At 46.7% G+C, this 15,888-nt stretch overlaps 1 protein-coding gene across 1 annotated transcript in view; it reads left to right on the top strand.

Moving 5' to 3' along the window:
• The first annotated feature begins 9,398 nt into the window (after positions 1-9,398).
• The window catches only part of LOC146808943 (protein BTG3-like), an 89,682-nt gene continuing 83,192 nt past the window's right edge, over positions 9,399-15,888 (top strand). Inside the window, exon 1 of the mRNA XM_085614261.1 lies at positions 9,399-9,551. The gene's annotated coding sequence lies outside the window, so the exon portion shown is untranslated. The remainder of the gene's footprint in view (positions 9,552-15,888) is intronic.

The raw sequence follows: 15,888 nt of genomic DNA, 5'->3' as shown, positions 1-15,888 counted from the left end.
CCTCTGTCTGATTCAATTGTTATTGGGAACCCAAACCTAGGTATAAATTCCCTCAACAATAATTTTGCCACTGTCATTCCATCATTTCTTCTTGTTGGGAAGGCCTCTACCCACCTAGAGAATAGGCATACCATTACCAAAACATACCTCAACCTGTTACAAGAAGGCATCTCAATGAAATCTACTTGCATTCTGGTGAAAGGCCCTCCCTCTCGACCTATTGTTCCTAGACTCACCACTGTCTTTCTTCCGGGATTGTACTGCTGACAAATTAGACATCTTTGACAAATACTTTCCAACACAAGCCTAAACTTGGCATTATACCAAGTTTGTTTAAAAGACCTAATCATGGCGTCTCTCCCTATAAGTCCCTGTCCATGATACATCCGTGCCACGGCAGACATCATGCTATCAGGCATAACTGGTCTTCCATCTCGATAGACCCACACATGATCTTTCTCTCTTGGTGCACATCCTGCTTTTACGCACTGTTTTACTTCTTCCTCTCCTGCTTCTTCCTGCAATTGTCTTACCTCATCCCATATTCCCACAGTGTTAGTAAACGTTGGGAAACAAGAAATCATTTCCTTTTCCTTTGCCCGATTGATTGAATTCTGATTTCGTGCACAATACTGTGCCATGTCATTGGCGAATTTATTTCCAGTGGCAATGTAATCACCACTGCGACTATGAGCAGCACATTTTACCACAGCCAATTGCCTAGGCAGCTGTATTGCCTCAAGCAACTTCCCAACCACTTCAGCATTCTTAATGGGTGTTCCACTTGAGGTCAGGAAACCTCTTTGCAGCCAAATTTGGCCGAAATCATGGACCACCCCATAGCCATATTGGATATCAGTTATCACAGTCACTCTCACACTTTTCCCAATCTTACATGCTCTAGTCAGGGCAACAAGTTCAGCTACTTGGGCCGACCTTACTCCCTTCAAATAGGATGCTTCCATCACTGCTGCAACTGTACATACCGCATGTGCTGCATTCAGCACTCCATCATCTGTTCTCAAACCAGATCCATCAACAAACATGACATAATCACTTTCTGGTAAAGGGTCATCTTTTATGTCAGGTCTTGGTTTTGTACAAAAGTCAAGTACATCCGAACAATCATGATCTGCTTCATCTCTTACCTCCACATGCTCTACATCAGGCAACAATGTTGAAGGATTCACATTCACACATCTCACAAGACTCACATTTGTTGCACCCAAAATTACCTTTTCATACTTAGTCAGTCGGCTGTGCGTCATATACTGAGTACGACTCCTTGTTAAAAGAATCGCCACATCATGAGGCACAAACTCTTTCACAGGGTATCCCATCACAATTCCTTCACTCTGTTCCAAACTTCGACATGTAGCAGCTACTGCTTTCAGACACCCAGGAAGGGCTACAGCTACTGGGTCCAACATGGATGAAAAGTAAGCAATTGGTTTCCTCAGTTTTCCATGCTTCTGTACTAGAACAGAGAGTGCACATCCATTTCTCTCACTGCAATACAACTCGAACTCCTTATCATAGTCAGGCATACCTAATGCTGGCGCTTCACACAATCCTTTTCTCAACTTCTTGAATGCTGCCAACTCCTCTTTGTTCAAGTCAATTGGATCTCTCACATCACTTCTTGTCAATCGTACCAAAGGTTTTGCAATCAATGAAAAGTTACCTATCCACTGAAGACAATATCCAACCATTCCCAGAAACATTCTCACTTCTCTTTGGGTCATTGGTGGACTCATTCTTTTTATGATCCTGATTCTATCTATGGTTATTTTTCTGTGTCCTTTCTCAATGCTGTGTCCCAAATATTGGACTTCTTTCTTACAGAATTGTAATATCAATGGTGACACTTTTAGTCCTCCGTCTGCCAAATGATTCAGCAAAGCTACCGTGTCTACTTCACAAGCTTCACGAGTTTTCGATGCCACAAGTAGGTCATGGATATACTGGACTAGTACTGATTTTTCAGGCATTTATAGACTCTCCAAAGACTTTTTCAATAGCAGATTAAATATTGAGGGGCTTTCTGTATACCCCTGTGGAATTCGGCACCACGCCAAAATATGCTCGCCGAAACGAAATGCAAAACTTTGCTGACTGTCATGGCGCAATGGGATGGAAAAGAAAGCATGGCACGAATCAATCACTGTGTACCATTCTGCGTCATGAGGGATCTGATATAACAGATGGATTCGGTACAATGGGACAACATGGTACAACAATTTTGTTTATCTTTCTCAGATCTTGCACTATTCTGAACTTCCCACTAGGCTTTTTCAGTCCCATTATTGGTGAATTACATGGGCTACTCATTATTTCTCTCAAAATTCCTTGTTTTATCATTCTCTCAATCACAGGAGTAACTCCTTCGATTATTTCAGGGGTCAATTTATATTGTGGGACATTTGGATAACATACTCCTTCTTTTACAGTTATCTTTACTGGCTCTACATTCCTCATCAATCCTACATCTTCTCCTGTGAAGTCCCAAACTTCTGCTTTTACTGATTGTTTCAATTCTTTTGGTAGTTCGTCAGGGTTGAATACAGCATAGGTTCCTGTAACCTCTTTCTCTCTGTTTGCCAATGTCATTTTATACAACACATCATCATCTGGTGTTTCAAAAGCTATTCCATCTGGAGTACAAAATATAATGCAATTCATCTTGCACAATAAATCTCTACCTAAAAAGTTCACAGGACTAGTGTCACACACTACGAATCTGTGCATTTCAGAAAATTTCCCTATACTAACTTTCACTGGTTCTGTAAGGTAAGTTTTAATCTGTCTGTTGGAGACCCCAACTACTTGGATCGTTTCATCCGAGAGAGGAAGATTCTTGACATCAGCTGATCTAACAGTTGATCGAGTAGCACCAGTATCAACTAGGAAAGTAATATTTTCATTATTAACTTTTCCATCTACAAATGGGCCTGTCTGGTCTACTTCTAGAGTTAAGTCAAGTATGCACTCCTCTTCCTCCCTTCTGCACCGTCAATAACCCTCTTCTGAATCGCTTTCATCGTGTTGCAGCCAATACTCCAAAGCAGCGCTTGCGCGTTGCGGCTTATTTACCTGTTCTTCGTTGTAGAATCCATTCTCCTTACTATACTTCTGGCAATTTTTGTTCTGTGGAAAAGGTGGTTTTGGCACCTTATTCTGTTGTGTTACACCCTGCTGTTGTCGTTGCTGGTGACCACTCACCTCATTCTGCACCTGTGGATTCAAGGATGAATTTTCATCATTAGTACTTGGTGAATTCTTACACTCGGATTTCCAATGCCCTATCCTACCGCAATTATGACACGGAAATTTCTTTTTAGCTTCCTCAATATTCCCTTTATTTTTCCCAGGATTAAATCTTTGTTTTGACCCAGCTTGTTCAACTAATTGTGCTTCCTGTCTCTAGGCTACCTTTACCTGTGCCCACATTGCCTTCTCTTTTAGTTTTCGCTGTTTTGCTTCAATCTCATCACTGAAATATTTAGCATGTCTCAATACTTCGTCTATTTTCTTATTTTGCCAATCTACCGTATGCTGTTTTATCATTTCACTAATTTCTGGATGAAGACCATATACAAACCTGTATACGAAATGACTCAAATCCTTGTCACTCAAATTTTCATCTCCACTGAATTGTTTAAAGGCTAAGATTAACCTCTCATAATAGGCATGTACTGATTCTTTGCTTTCTTGATGTGCTCTGTCAATTTTCACCCAATTTGTCTCTTTAGGGGGTACCTTGTTCTTCAGGAATGCCATCACCTGTTCATATTTCTTCATTACCTCATGGTCTGGAGCTCCTGTCTTAGGATCCCTTGGGTATTCCTGTGTCGGCCAAATAGTATTACTATTTTACATTCTGTCCATAGATCTGCTGGTACTATTATGTCTCACAAGCTATTCAGGTCAATCCACAATACTTTGGCTAGCTTCACAAATCTGTCCACCTGTCTATACCACTCGACGGGTTTTTCACGCAGTCGAGGGAAGTCATTCGTAAATGACAAAATATCCTGTCTAGTCCATGGGACATGCACATATCCTCCTCCCAGAATCTCTCTCATAGGATATTCTGTCACAACCTTCTCTTTTTCTCTCATTGGATAAGCTGAAAACGTTTTGTCTGAAACTTCATCTCGCTTACGATACCATCTGCTTTTCCATTTGTCCACATCTCCCCATTTTCTCAACAAAATAATGATATCCTTAATCTGATCTATTCGTCCTGTGGTATTCATGTTTTCAATGTCTTTTTCGGTGAAGTCTACTCGATAGGGTTTCTGTAGGGCTTTTACCTTTTCAATATCAATACCCATCTCATTTGCCACTTCTTCTAATCTTTCATGAAGACTTTTTGCTCTCCATGTTACGCTTTTGCACAGAAACAACAACTCTTCATCTTGGTAGGTTTTTAATTTCTCTGTCGGGATAGTTCCTACTATTAATTCTTCCAGTACCATTCGTAATTTAGCTACATCTATTGACTGAGATTCCTTGTCTTTCTTTTGCAAGCTTCTCAACTATTCACTCAACTCTCCTGTAGACGGTCCTACTGGCTTCTCTACATTTCCTTGTCCAGAATCTTTCTGAGTTTCTGACATTGTCTCTATCATTGTCATACGTTTTTCTGCACAGTTTTGACCTATAAACGGGTTATTTGAAAAATTTGGTTCAATCATACTCATAGTCTGTCTCCATGGATTCTCACTCTGACTCATTCTTGGTTGTTCAGCCGGTTTATTATTGTTATAAGGGACTGTCAAACAATGTTCGCTGTCTTTCTGCTTGTCAAAAATAGGCATTACTGTACATATCGTTACTGGTACAGTTACCGCTTCCAAATTCTTGGTTAATTCTCTTATTTTCTCAGTTAATTCTAGGATTGTCTTTGCTAATTCTGCTGAATTTTCTTCCAGACTTCTTTTCTACCTCTCTAATAGGATTGTTTCTTCCCAAATCTTGGAACTTTGGTTCCGATTTTATGATTCGTACTGTTTCTTTCATTGGGGCACTTGGAGTTTTATATTTCTGGTTCTGGTCGGTATGGTGGTGGATTCTTATAGAACATATCATCAAGAACATCATCCTCTGACTCATTCACTCCGTACCCTCTCGACTCCACATTATGCCTCTTTTCTACACACTTTCGTCCTTCATTCTCTCCTGCAGTTCTTACGGGAAACAAACCCTCAGTCATACTCGCATTTCGCCACCTTCTCATTCGATCATCATGCATCTCATGTCCGTATGATCTGCCAAACAGGTACGTATATCCTCTACCATTTCTCTGTCTTTCTCGGTCATGCATTTCGTCTTCCCACTCCGTCAAAGCCTCGAATTGAGTCGGTCTAGGTCTCGGTTCTAAATTCATCATTCTCTCTCTCAAATTTCTCAAAACTGCTAATTAAATGAACCATGCTCTGGAAAAGCCAATACTCCGTCTTTTTCCGTATACTTAACCCAGTTGTCTAACCAAATACAGGTGTGATATCCATATTTCGCAACCATAAAGGATGCAGGGGTTTTCGGTGGAGGAAGTAACTGTCCTTCCCTAGTTATGATCGGTTTGTCCTTCTTAAACCACTTCTTAATTTTACCAAACCATGACTTTTTCTCTTTTTCTGGTGGATCGTAATACATTTTCCTTTCTTTCGTGTCTTACTAGTTTCTCCTTACGACTGTACCGCTACTCTGTCCAATTGCAGTGCGACTCACACTAACGCACTAATCCGGAGCATCTACGTCACTGTCACAATTCTCAAATCCCAGCGCGACTCACACTAACGCACCAATAGGGAGCATTTACGTCAACCTGTATTTCTCCACTCCTAGCGCGGCGTACACTAACGCACCAATCTGGAGCATTTTACAGTTCCGACTGACTGTCCAATCCCAGCGCATTCGTTCTGACGTCAGCAGCCGCTGCGGCAGCTCCTGCTCCTGTCTACCCCTCCTTTACAAACCTGCTCAGTAAGTTTTTGTTTCAATTTCCACAACTCTGTTAGTAACAACATAAAAACGTCTCCATTGTCTGCTTTGCTAACCAAAGAATAGCAATAGACCTTTCTCACAAGAATTCCGTCTTTCCCGAGAGCAGCGCTTACCTCTGCCCTACTACGGAATCATTACTTCCGTCGATAAAGTAGCACATCCCTCTACTTCACCCTTCTAACAAGCATTAGCTAACCGTTTCTCCAGTATTTAAGACACATATTTGAAGACCCAATGCTCCTGAGAAATAAAACCAGAGTTTCACAATTAACCTGAATGCTATTTCATTCACGCACTTTCACACAAGAAAAATGTAGTACATTCACACAGAATCCTGTCTTTCCCGAGAACAGAGAACAGTCTGTCCTACTACAGAATTATGACATACGTTAACAAAGCAGAGCTTACCTCTCCTCTGTCCTTCTAACAAGCTCAGAGAGTACCTATTACCTTTCCAGTGATAAGCGTTATCGGAATGCCAGTTGAATACCTGGTACCTAAGACCAGAATTTCACAGGTAACCTCCGCTATCATACACACTTTTTCCACACAGAAAATGTCTCTAATGGCAACACACGGCGATGTCACCGAATCGAACCCAGACAATGCATCGTGCAACTTCAATCGTCACACGTTTCTCCTGTGTACCTACAGGATAACAACAATTCCGTCTTTCCCGAGAAAAGCGCTTACCTCTGCTCTACTACGGAACCGTTACAAACTTCCGACTTCCTACATCCCAGAAGCCGTGCAAACAACATAAAACTCAACACGACTCACCATAGAGTGTTAGTACATAAACCAATATCAATCAATAACCAATAATCACTAAGCTATTTACAAGCAATAATCACAAAACCAAAACAATAAAAACCATTGTCTTGCTACCAGAAAACTGTTGCAGCGCGGAGCGTCAAATTCCCCCTTCGGCTCAGACCAATTACCTCAGCATCAAATTCACTCAAATACATTCATTTGGTGGGGCCCATAACACCAAATATACTTACACTCCGTTGATCTGTTTTTCCCAAGGGAAATACACCTCCAAACGCTGACATGAAAGGAATACCTTTACATTACACTTAAACACATTAACCTCAAACCTAAGATATCCCTCTCATAAGGAGATGGATCATTTAGTTGTTTTGAAGGTTTAGATTCACAGTCATTTATCTAGTCTTAAATCCCATCAAACTCTCTTTGTATAATAATCGACACAACACATTTGTCAATTAATCAAATATTCTTTATCTAAGAAATATTGCAAGAAACGTTAGAAATCATCATCAGCATTTTAGGGTATCATATTTACCTATTCTGGTTAAAGTCGTCCTCTAAGTCAATGAGACAAGGAAGAATTTATTCTGCAAAGTTAGGCCGCAATTCAGTCTCTCAAAGATTCAGGATAACAGCTGTCCAGCAGTGTCACCGTCCTCTCCGTCAGCATAACGGCAGCAAATCGAGTTCGTCAAAGAAGAGCGTGTCGATCAGCGATATCGTTAGCGTTTTTTAGCCTAATTCCCTACCTACTTTTATAATGAAAATAATGTCAAAAAGTATCAAGATCGGTGTTTAGAGAGTCCTGATTGGTCCATTTGGGGTAGCGTGGTACAGTTCTCAGGGTGTCGAATGATGAAGTCATCAAACTTGCTTGTTCCAGCTTTTAAATTGAGCTTTGTCTTTGGTCTTGGATGGGTTCCCGGAGTGTCCTTGAAGGATACATGTTCTCCCGGGGTCAGGTCCAGGCCACTGCTGCTGGCGGTGACGCCTGCGCACTTCACCCAGAACCTCGTGTTGTCAGGGCAGTCACGTTTAATGTCTCGTTCAGCCATCTTGTTTAGGCCGAAATGGTCAACTTAAGCAAAAGAAACACAAAAACGTAATTAAAAGATGGAAATGACTAATAAAATGTTATCCCCTTGCTAATAACCATGTGTTTGTGTATTTATCTAGCAGAAGCAACACTCAGAGCGGTTTATACTCACTGAATAAAGCACAAATCACAAATACATCTCCAAAGGGACATATAACATGCAATATTCTACTTTTCTACTATTAAGATGCGTACTCAAGTTAGTTCACAATTAATATAGCCATGCAAGGAGCAATTCCCATGTGTAATTCTTTTGTTAATATAATTGGTGAGTTATCACTTCAAACAGATTAATAATATTACAATTAATTGGTTATTCGGATTAATATAAACATGCAGAATGGTATACAAAATTTTGTATTACCCGCTCCAGCAGGATTACATAAATAAGCAGCAACTATGACTTGTATATAATATTGAAAAAGCTTCCACTTAAAGCCCTGGTGACACTACGACAATGTTGCTGCTCCTCGGTTTCAAAAAGAGAAGGAAAATCCAGAGAGAAAATGACTCTCTTTAAAGGATTTGCCTTCCCCTACTACGCTCACCTGGCATGACGTCATGCTGTAATTTCACTAGTGAGAAGTGAGCAGTGTGAGCACGCGCACATGGATGTGCCTGCTGGCACTGCAGTCCGGAAAAAACGAACCGCCTGTGCCAGGGCACAAATCAGAGCCCGATAGAGACCCGTTTCGAGGCCCCCTTTGAAAAACACTGCCGGTGCTCAGACCCGGTGAGACTCGGCCCACTTAAAGCCCTGCCTGAAACCTAATTGAAAACTGAACAGGGAAATCTATTCACACTTAGGGGACAATTATTGTTATAAGGACGCTATTTTCGTGTCCAGATTTTCATTTATCCTCCTAATGCATTCTGGGAGTTGGAGTCTTGATTCACTGCCATCAAATGAAATGGATTTAAATATCAGATTACAATGTTAAGTACAAACACAGACTAGGACATAGTGCCCGGTATCCTGGTGACATGGCGCCCTCTGCCTGAGGCCTTCTTTTATCAGCTTGAGGTGATTACAGATTGCATATGTTCAGTGCAAAGCAACATAGTTGTCATGTAGTAACACTTGTCGTGGGTGTTAAAAGTTTCCAAATTTCATGTGAGAGTAGCTGAACCAGTCCAGGAATTGTCTCTGATTTCTGGGGTTTATAATGGGTTAAGAAAGGGACTACAACTCCCAGCATGGAATAAAAAAAAATCCTGGTATGGATAATCTTGTCACCTATGGAACTAGGTACATTAAGAGCTTGCGAAGATGGCGCTTCTTTCCTAGGAGGTGATAAACCGTGTCTTCCTGGGCACATAGCTGAACCCCTGGGAAACATGATTTGAGGTGACAGAAGTGGGCGTGGACCGGGAGATGGACGAAGATCTCCCCTCAGCTGCCTCGTATGTGTGAGTGACGTCAGCAAAGGTGCCCCACCTGGGCTCAGTCTGGTGTCCGGGCCCCTCCCGGGAGGTTTTAAAGCGGGCTAAGGGAGTGAGGCCTTGTTCCTCGGACGGCCCTACAGCAGGCATCGGAGGGAGGGAGCGGTGCAGGAAACAAACCTTCGAACGTTCCTGGTGCTTTTGAGAGGAGCGTGGGTGTATTCGGAGGTACCCTCGAGCTGCACACGTTCCGTTCCCCAAGTGCACTATTTCTATAAAGAAGGTGAGTCGAGATTTATCGTCTTCAAAGTGTGTGCAAAAAAGGTTGAAGGTTTGGCGGTTTTTAAATGACCCTAGCATTATAAAAGGAGTATTTGAACTCTTGTATTCTATATATTTATAGCCGTGTTGTGACCGTGTCGCCGAGCTGTGCTCGGTTTCAATGGGCTGTCGTGGTTGGCTAGGAGGACTGTAACCATCGGACCTGTCGTCCATGTCTGTATGCCGATGCAGGAGTAAAGCGACATTACATACGGCAGTTTCTGCCGATGTTCCTTAGTATAAGGATAATGCACTTCCGTTTCTTTCCCACCCCGTCAGTGTGCATTTGTTCAGGTTTACTATACCTATGTGGGGTGCTGAAGTGCTCGACTTGATGGGTAGCATCCTACAGTGTGTAGGCTGTGTGGTTGGAAGTGTCTTTGCTTGGTCTTGTGTGGGATGGCCACCGAGGTCTGGTTATGTTGTGGGACGCAGCGCTGTGTGGTTGGAAGTTTCTTTGCTTGGTCACGAGTGGGCTGTTTTGTGTGGGATGGCCACTGATGTCTGGTTATGTTGTGGGACGCAGCGCTGTGTGGTTGGACGTGTCTTTGCTTGGTCTTATGTGGGTTGTCTCGTGTGGGATGGCCACCGAGGTCTGGTTATGTTGTGGGACGCAGCGCTGTGTGGTTGGAAGTGTCCTTGCTTGGTCTTGTGTGGGATGGCCACCGAGGTCTGGTTATGTTGTGGGACGCAGTGCTGTGTGGTTGGAAGTGTCTTTGCTTGGTCTTGTGTGGGTTGTCTCGTGTGGGATGGCCACCGAGGTCTGGTTATGTTGTGGGACGCAGCGCTGTGTGGTTGGAAGTGTCTTTGCTTGGTCTTGTGTGGGATGGCCACCGAGGTCTGGTTATGTTGTGGGACGCAGCGCTGTGTGGTTGGAAGTTTCTTTGCTTGGTCACGAGTGGGCTGTTTTGTGTGGGATGGCCACTGATGTCTGGTTATGTTGTGGGACGCAGCGCTGTGTGGTTGGACGTGTCTTTGCTTGGTCTTATGTGGGTTGTCTCGTGTGGGATGGCCACCGAGGTCTGGTTATGTTGTGGGACACAGCGCTGTGTGGTTGGAAGTGTCCTTGCTTGGTCTTGTGTGGGATGGCCACCGAGGTCTGGTTATGTTGTGGGACGCAGTGCTGTGTGGTTGGAAGTGTCTTTGCTTGGTCTTGTGTGGGTTGTCTCGTGTGGGATGGTCACCGAGGTCTGGTTATTTTGTGGGACGCAGCGCTGTGTGGTGGAAGTGTCTTTGCTTGGTCTTGTGTGGGCTATCTGGTGTGGGATGGCCACCGAGGTCTGGTTATGTTGTGGGACGCAGCGCTGTGTGGTTGGACGTGTCTTTGCTTTGTCTTGTGTGGGGTGGCCACCGAGGTGTAGTTATGTTGTGGGAAGCAGCGCTGTTTGGTTGGACGTGTCTTTGCTTGGTCTTGTTTTGGCTGTCTCGTGTGGGGTGGTCACCGAGGTCTAGATATGTTGTGGGAAGCAGCGCTGTGTGGTTGGACGTGTCTTTGCTTGGTCTTGTTTTGGCTGTCTCGTGTGGGATGGCCACCGAGGTCTGGTTATGTTGTGGGACGCAGCGCTGTGTGGTTGGAAGTGTCTTTGCTTGGTCTTGTGTGGGATGGCCACTGAGGTCTGGTTATGTTGTGGGACGCAGCACTGTGTGGTTGGAAGTGTCTTTGCTTGGTCTTGTTTTGGCTGTCTCGTGTGGGGTGGTCACCATGGTCGAGTTATGTTGTGGGAAGCAGCGCTGTGTGGTTGGACGTGTCTTTGCTTGGTCTTGTTTTGGCTGTCTCGTGTGGGGTGGTCACCGGGGTCTAGTTATGTTGTGGGAAGCAGCGCTGTGTGGTTGGACGTGTCTTTGCTTAGTCTTGTTTTGGCTGTCTTGTGTGGGATGGCCACCGAGGTCTGGTTATGTTGTGGGACGCAGCGCTGTGTGGTTGGAAGGGTCTTTGCTTGGTCTTGTGTGGGATGGCCACCGAGGTCTGGTTATGTTGTGGGACGCAGCGCTGTGTGGTTGGACGTGTCTTTGCTTGGTCTTGTGTGGGCTGTCTGGTGTGGGATGGCCACCGAGGTCTGGTTATGTTGTGGGACGCAGCGCTGTGTGGTTGGAAGTGTCTTTGCTTGGTCTTGTGTGGGATGGCCACCGAGGTCTGGTTATGTTGTGGGACGCAGTGCTGTGTGGTTGGAAGTGTCTTTGCTTGGTCTTGTGTGGGTTGTCTCGTGTGGGATGACCACCGAGGTCTGGTTATGTTGTGGGACGCAGCGCTGTGTGGTTGGACGTGTCTTTGCTTTGTCTTGTGTGGGCTGTCTCGTGTGGGGTGGCCACCGATGTCTGGTTATGTTGTGGGACGCAGTGCTGTGTGGTTGGCCGTGTCTTTGCTTGGTCTTGTGTGGGCTGTCTCGTGTGGGGTGGCCACCGAGGTCTAGTTATGTTGTGGGAAGCAGTGCTGTGTGGTTGGACGGGTCTTTGCTTGGTCTTGTTTTGGCTGTCTCGTGTGGGATGGCCACCGAGGTCTGGTTATGTTGTGGGACGCAGCGCTGTGTGGTTGGGTGTCTTTGCTTGGTCTTGTGTAGGATGGCCACCGAGGTCTGGTTATGTTGTGGGACGCAGCGCTGTGTGGTTGGGTGTCTTTGCTTGGTCTTGTGTAGGATGGCCACCGAGGTCTGGTTATGTTGTGGGACGCAGCGCTGTGTGGTTGGAAGTGTCTTTGCTTGGTCTTCTGTGGGCTGTCTCGTGTGGGATGGCCACTGAGGTCTGTTTATGTTGTGGGACGCAGCACTGTGTGGTTGGAAGTGTCTTTGCTTGGTCTTGTTTTGGCTGTCTCGTGTGGGGTGGTCACCATGGTCGAGTTATGTTGTGGGAAGCAGCGCTGTGGTTGGACGTGTCTTTGCTTGGTCTTGTTTTGGCTGTCTCGTGTGGGGTGGTCACCGGGGTCTAGTTATGTTGTGGGAAGCAGCGCTGTGTGGTTGGACGTGTCTTTGCTTAGTCTTGTTTTGGCTGTCTTGTGTGGGATGGCCACCGAGGTCTGGTTATGTTGTGAGACGCAGCGCTGTGTGGTTGGAAGGGTCTTTGCTTGGTCTTGTGTGGGCTGTCTCGTGTGGGATGGCCACCGAGGTCTGGTTATGTTGTGGGACGCAGCGCTGTGTGGTTGGACGTGTCTTTGCTTTGTCTTGTGTGGGCTGTCTCGTGTGGGATGGCCACCGACGTCTGGTTATGTTGTGGGACGCAGTGCTGTGTGGTTGGCAGTGTCTTTGCTTGGTCTTGTTTTGGCTGTCTCGTGTGGGATGGCCACCGAGATCTGGTTATGTTGTGGGACGCAGCACTGGTGTTTGGTGTCTTTGCTTGGTCACCAGTGGAAAGCCTGGTGCCGGATGGCCACCGAGGTCTGGTTATGTTATGGACGCAGCGCTGTGGCTCAGTGTTCTTTGCTTGGTCTGGTGTTGGCAGCCTCATGGGGATGACTAGAGAGGTGTGGTTATTTTGTTGTGGGACGCAGCGCTTAGCAGTGTGATGGAAGCAGTGTAAGACAGGCTGTTTATGGTTTACAATAAGCCGGCAGCTTTAAGCAGCTCCAGACGCCCTCTTGTGGTTTTCCTGATTATAGTCCACTTAGCCGATTCCTGGGCTGTTCATTCTAGGGTGTTCTTTAGTTTATGGTCGTGAGCAGGCCTAGGGTGGCGATACAGCTGCTGCAGGGATCTGCTGCTGCAGGGATCTGCTGCTGTGGGCTGTTGCGTTCATGCCACATCTGACCGTCATTATGAGATGGCAAGAGGCATCATGTTATGCAGCTGGCAGGGAGCCACAGAGGGCACTAAATGAAGGCACCCCAATGGCAGATGCCTTCAGTTCTTCCACACCTGTTCAGTTGGTGCTGGGTGGTGCTTTAGTGTGATGGACAAGACGTGTATGGTTTAGGTCATCAGTGTAGGCGTTTCAGTGAGTATAAGGGAGTCTTTATGCAGCCATTCAGAACTACAAACGTCTTCCCGACTGCTCTGTTCTAGGAATTAGTAAAAGGCCACAAAAGGTATTCTTGAGTTGACATTACTATGTAATAACCATGCTAGCTAGACACACGTCAGCCCTGTATAACTTGCCTGGATATCAAGCTGCGCACAGGCTGTCCCATAGTCCAAGCTGTGTGCTTGTCGGCCTGTCCCATATCCTGGATAGTGAATGCCGCGCGCTGCCCCATATCCTGGATAGTGAATGCCGCGCGCTGGTTGGCTGCCCCATATCCTGGATAGGGAATGCCGCGCGCTGGTTGGCTGCTCCATATCCTGGAAAGTGAATGCCGCGCGCTGGTCGGCTGCTCCATATCCTGGATAGTGAATGCCGCGCACTGGTCGGGCTGCTCCATATCCTGGATAGTGAATGCCGCGCGCTGGTCCGGCTGCTCCATATCCTGGATAGTGAATGTCGCGCACTGGTCGGGCTGCCCCATATCCTGGATAGTGACTGCCTCGCGCTGCCCCATATCCTGGATAGTGAATGCCGCGCGCTGCCCCATATCCTGGATAGTGAATGCCGCGTGCTGCCCCATATCCTGGATAGTGAATGCCGCGTGCTGCCCCATATCCTGGATAGTGAATGCCGCATGCTGCCCCATATCCTGGATAGTGAATGCCGCGTGCTGCCCCATATCCTGGATAGTGAATGCCGCGCGCTGGTCGGGCTGTCCCCTATCCTGTTTAGTCAATGCCGCACGCTGGTCGGGCTGTCCCCTATCCTGTTTAGTCAATGTCGTGCGTTGGTTGGGCTGTCCCCTAACCTGTATAGTGAATGCAGCGCGCTGGTTGGGCTGTCCCATATCCTGGATAGTGAATGCCGCGCGCTGGTTGGGCTGTCCCCTATCCTGGATAGTGAATGCCGCGGGCTGTCCCCTATCCTGGATAGTGAATGCCGCGGGCTGTCCCCTATCCTGGATAGTGAATGCCGCGGGCTGTCCCCTATCCTGGATAGTGAATGCCGCGGGCTGTCCCCTATCCTGGATAGTGAATGCCGCGGGCTGGTCGGGCTGCCCCATATCCTGTTTAGTCAATGCCGCGCATTGGTTGGGCTGTCCCCTAATCTGTATAGTGTATGCCACGCGTTGGTTGGGCTGTCCCCTAATCTGTATAGTGAATGCGGCGCGCTGGTTGGGCTTTCCCATATCCTGGATAGTGAATGCCGCGCGCTGTTTGGGCTGTCCCCTATCCTGGATAGTGAATGCCGCGGGCTGTCCCCTATCCTGGATAGTGAATGCCGCGGGCTGTCCCCTATCCTGGATAGTGAATGCCGCGGGTTGTCCCCTATCCTGGATAGTGAATGCCGCGGGCTGTCCCCTATCCTGGATAGTGAAGGCCGCGGGCTGTCCCCTATCCTGTTTAGTCAATGCCGCGCGTTGGTCGGGCTGTCCCCTAACCTGTATAGTCAATGCCGCGCGCTGTCCCATATCCTGGATAGTGAATGACGCGCGCTGGTCGGGCTGTCCCCTATCCTGGATAGTGAATGCCGCGGGCTGTCCCCTATCCTGGATAGTGAATGCCGCAGGCTGTCCCCTATCCTGGATAGTGAATGCCACGCGCTTGTCGGGCTGCCCCACATCCGCAGACTATAGATGGTAGTTGAAAGAGCGATTATTCTCCCGGGTTCTATCCCAGGGTTATGTGGGCGGGGGCGCAGTTAGCTTAGAAATCGGCACAGAATAGCAAAGAAAGTGTTTCCCGCCCAAGCACCCATATATCCCAGCAGCACAAGCCCCAGACCTTTGCAACACCAGATATAATGTCTTTATTCAGAGAGCGGGGGCTCCAGATGGGCTCTTGAGAGCTGCAGGTTTATTTCACAAACCCTGAGTGTTTTTCCACGGGAGGTGAGAGGATTAATACTGCCTGGGGGTTGATGGGAGGCATTTCACTGTGCAGGTTTTCTAAATGTCTTAACTTAAATAAAACTTCTTTTCTTGCAATTAGGAAGGTAAACACATTCCATATCCTATCCTGAGAGTAGTATGGGGCGTGCGGCTTGTCATGGTGGTTTGAGCAGCAACATTGACCTACACGTCTCTTCATTCACCCTCAACCAGGGCCGGACTGAGAACCAAAACCGGCCCTGGAAAAGTGCTGTGACGGCCCTCTGGGGGGTTGGGGTTGCGGCAGAGCTATTTGCCAGGGCCGGTTTCGGACGATTTTGTTACATGGGATGATATTGCAGCTATGCTGTAAAACGGTCCTGTAACAAAGTGCCCCTAGGAGCCTTAAAACCGACCCCCACTGTGGCGGCCACCTGGGATATGCCCGGTGCCTGCTATGGCCAGTCTGGCCCTCAAC

The sequence above is a fragment of the Triturus cristatus genome, chromosome 7 (genome assembly GCF_964204655.1).
Source record: "Triturus cristatus chromosome 7, aTriCri1.1, whole genome shotgun sequence".
Lineage (NCBI taxonomy): Eukaryota > Metazoa > Chordata > Amphibia > Caudata > Salamandridae > Triturus > Triturus cristatus.
The sequence above is the reverse complement of the archived record's forward strand: the minus strand, read 5'-3'. Positions and strand labels throughout refer to the sequence as shown.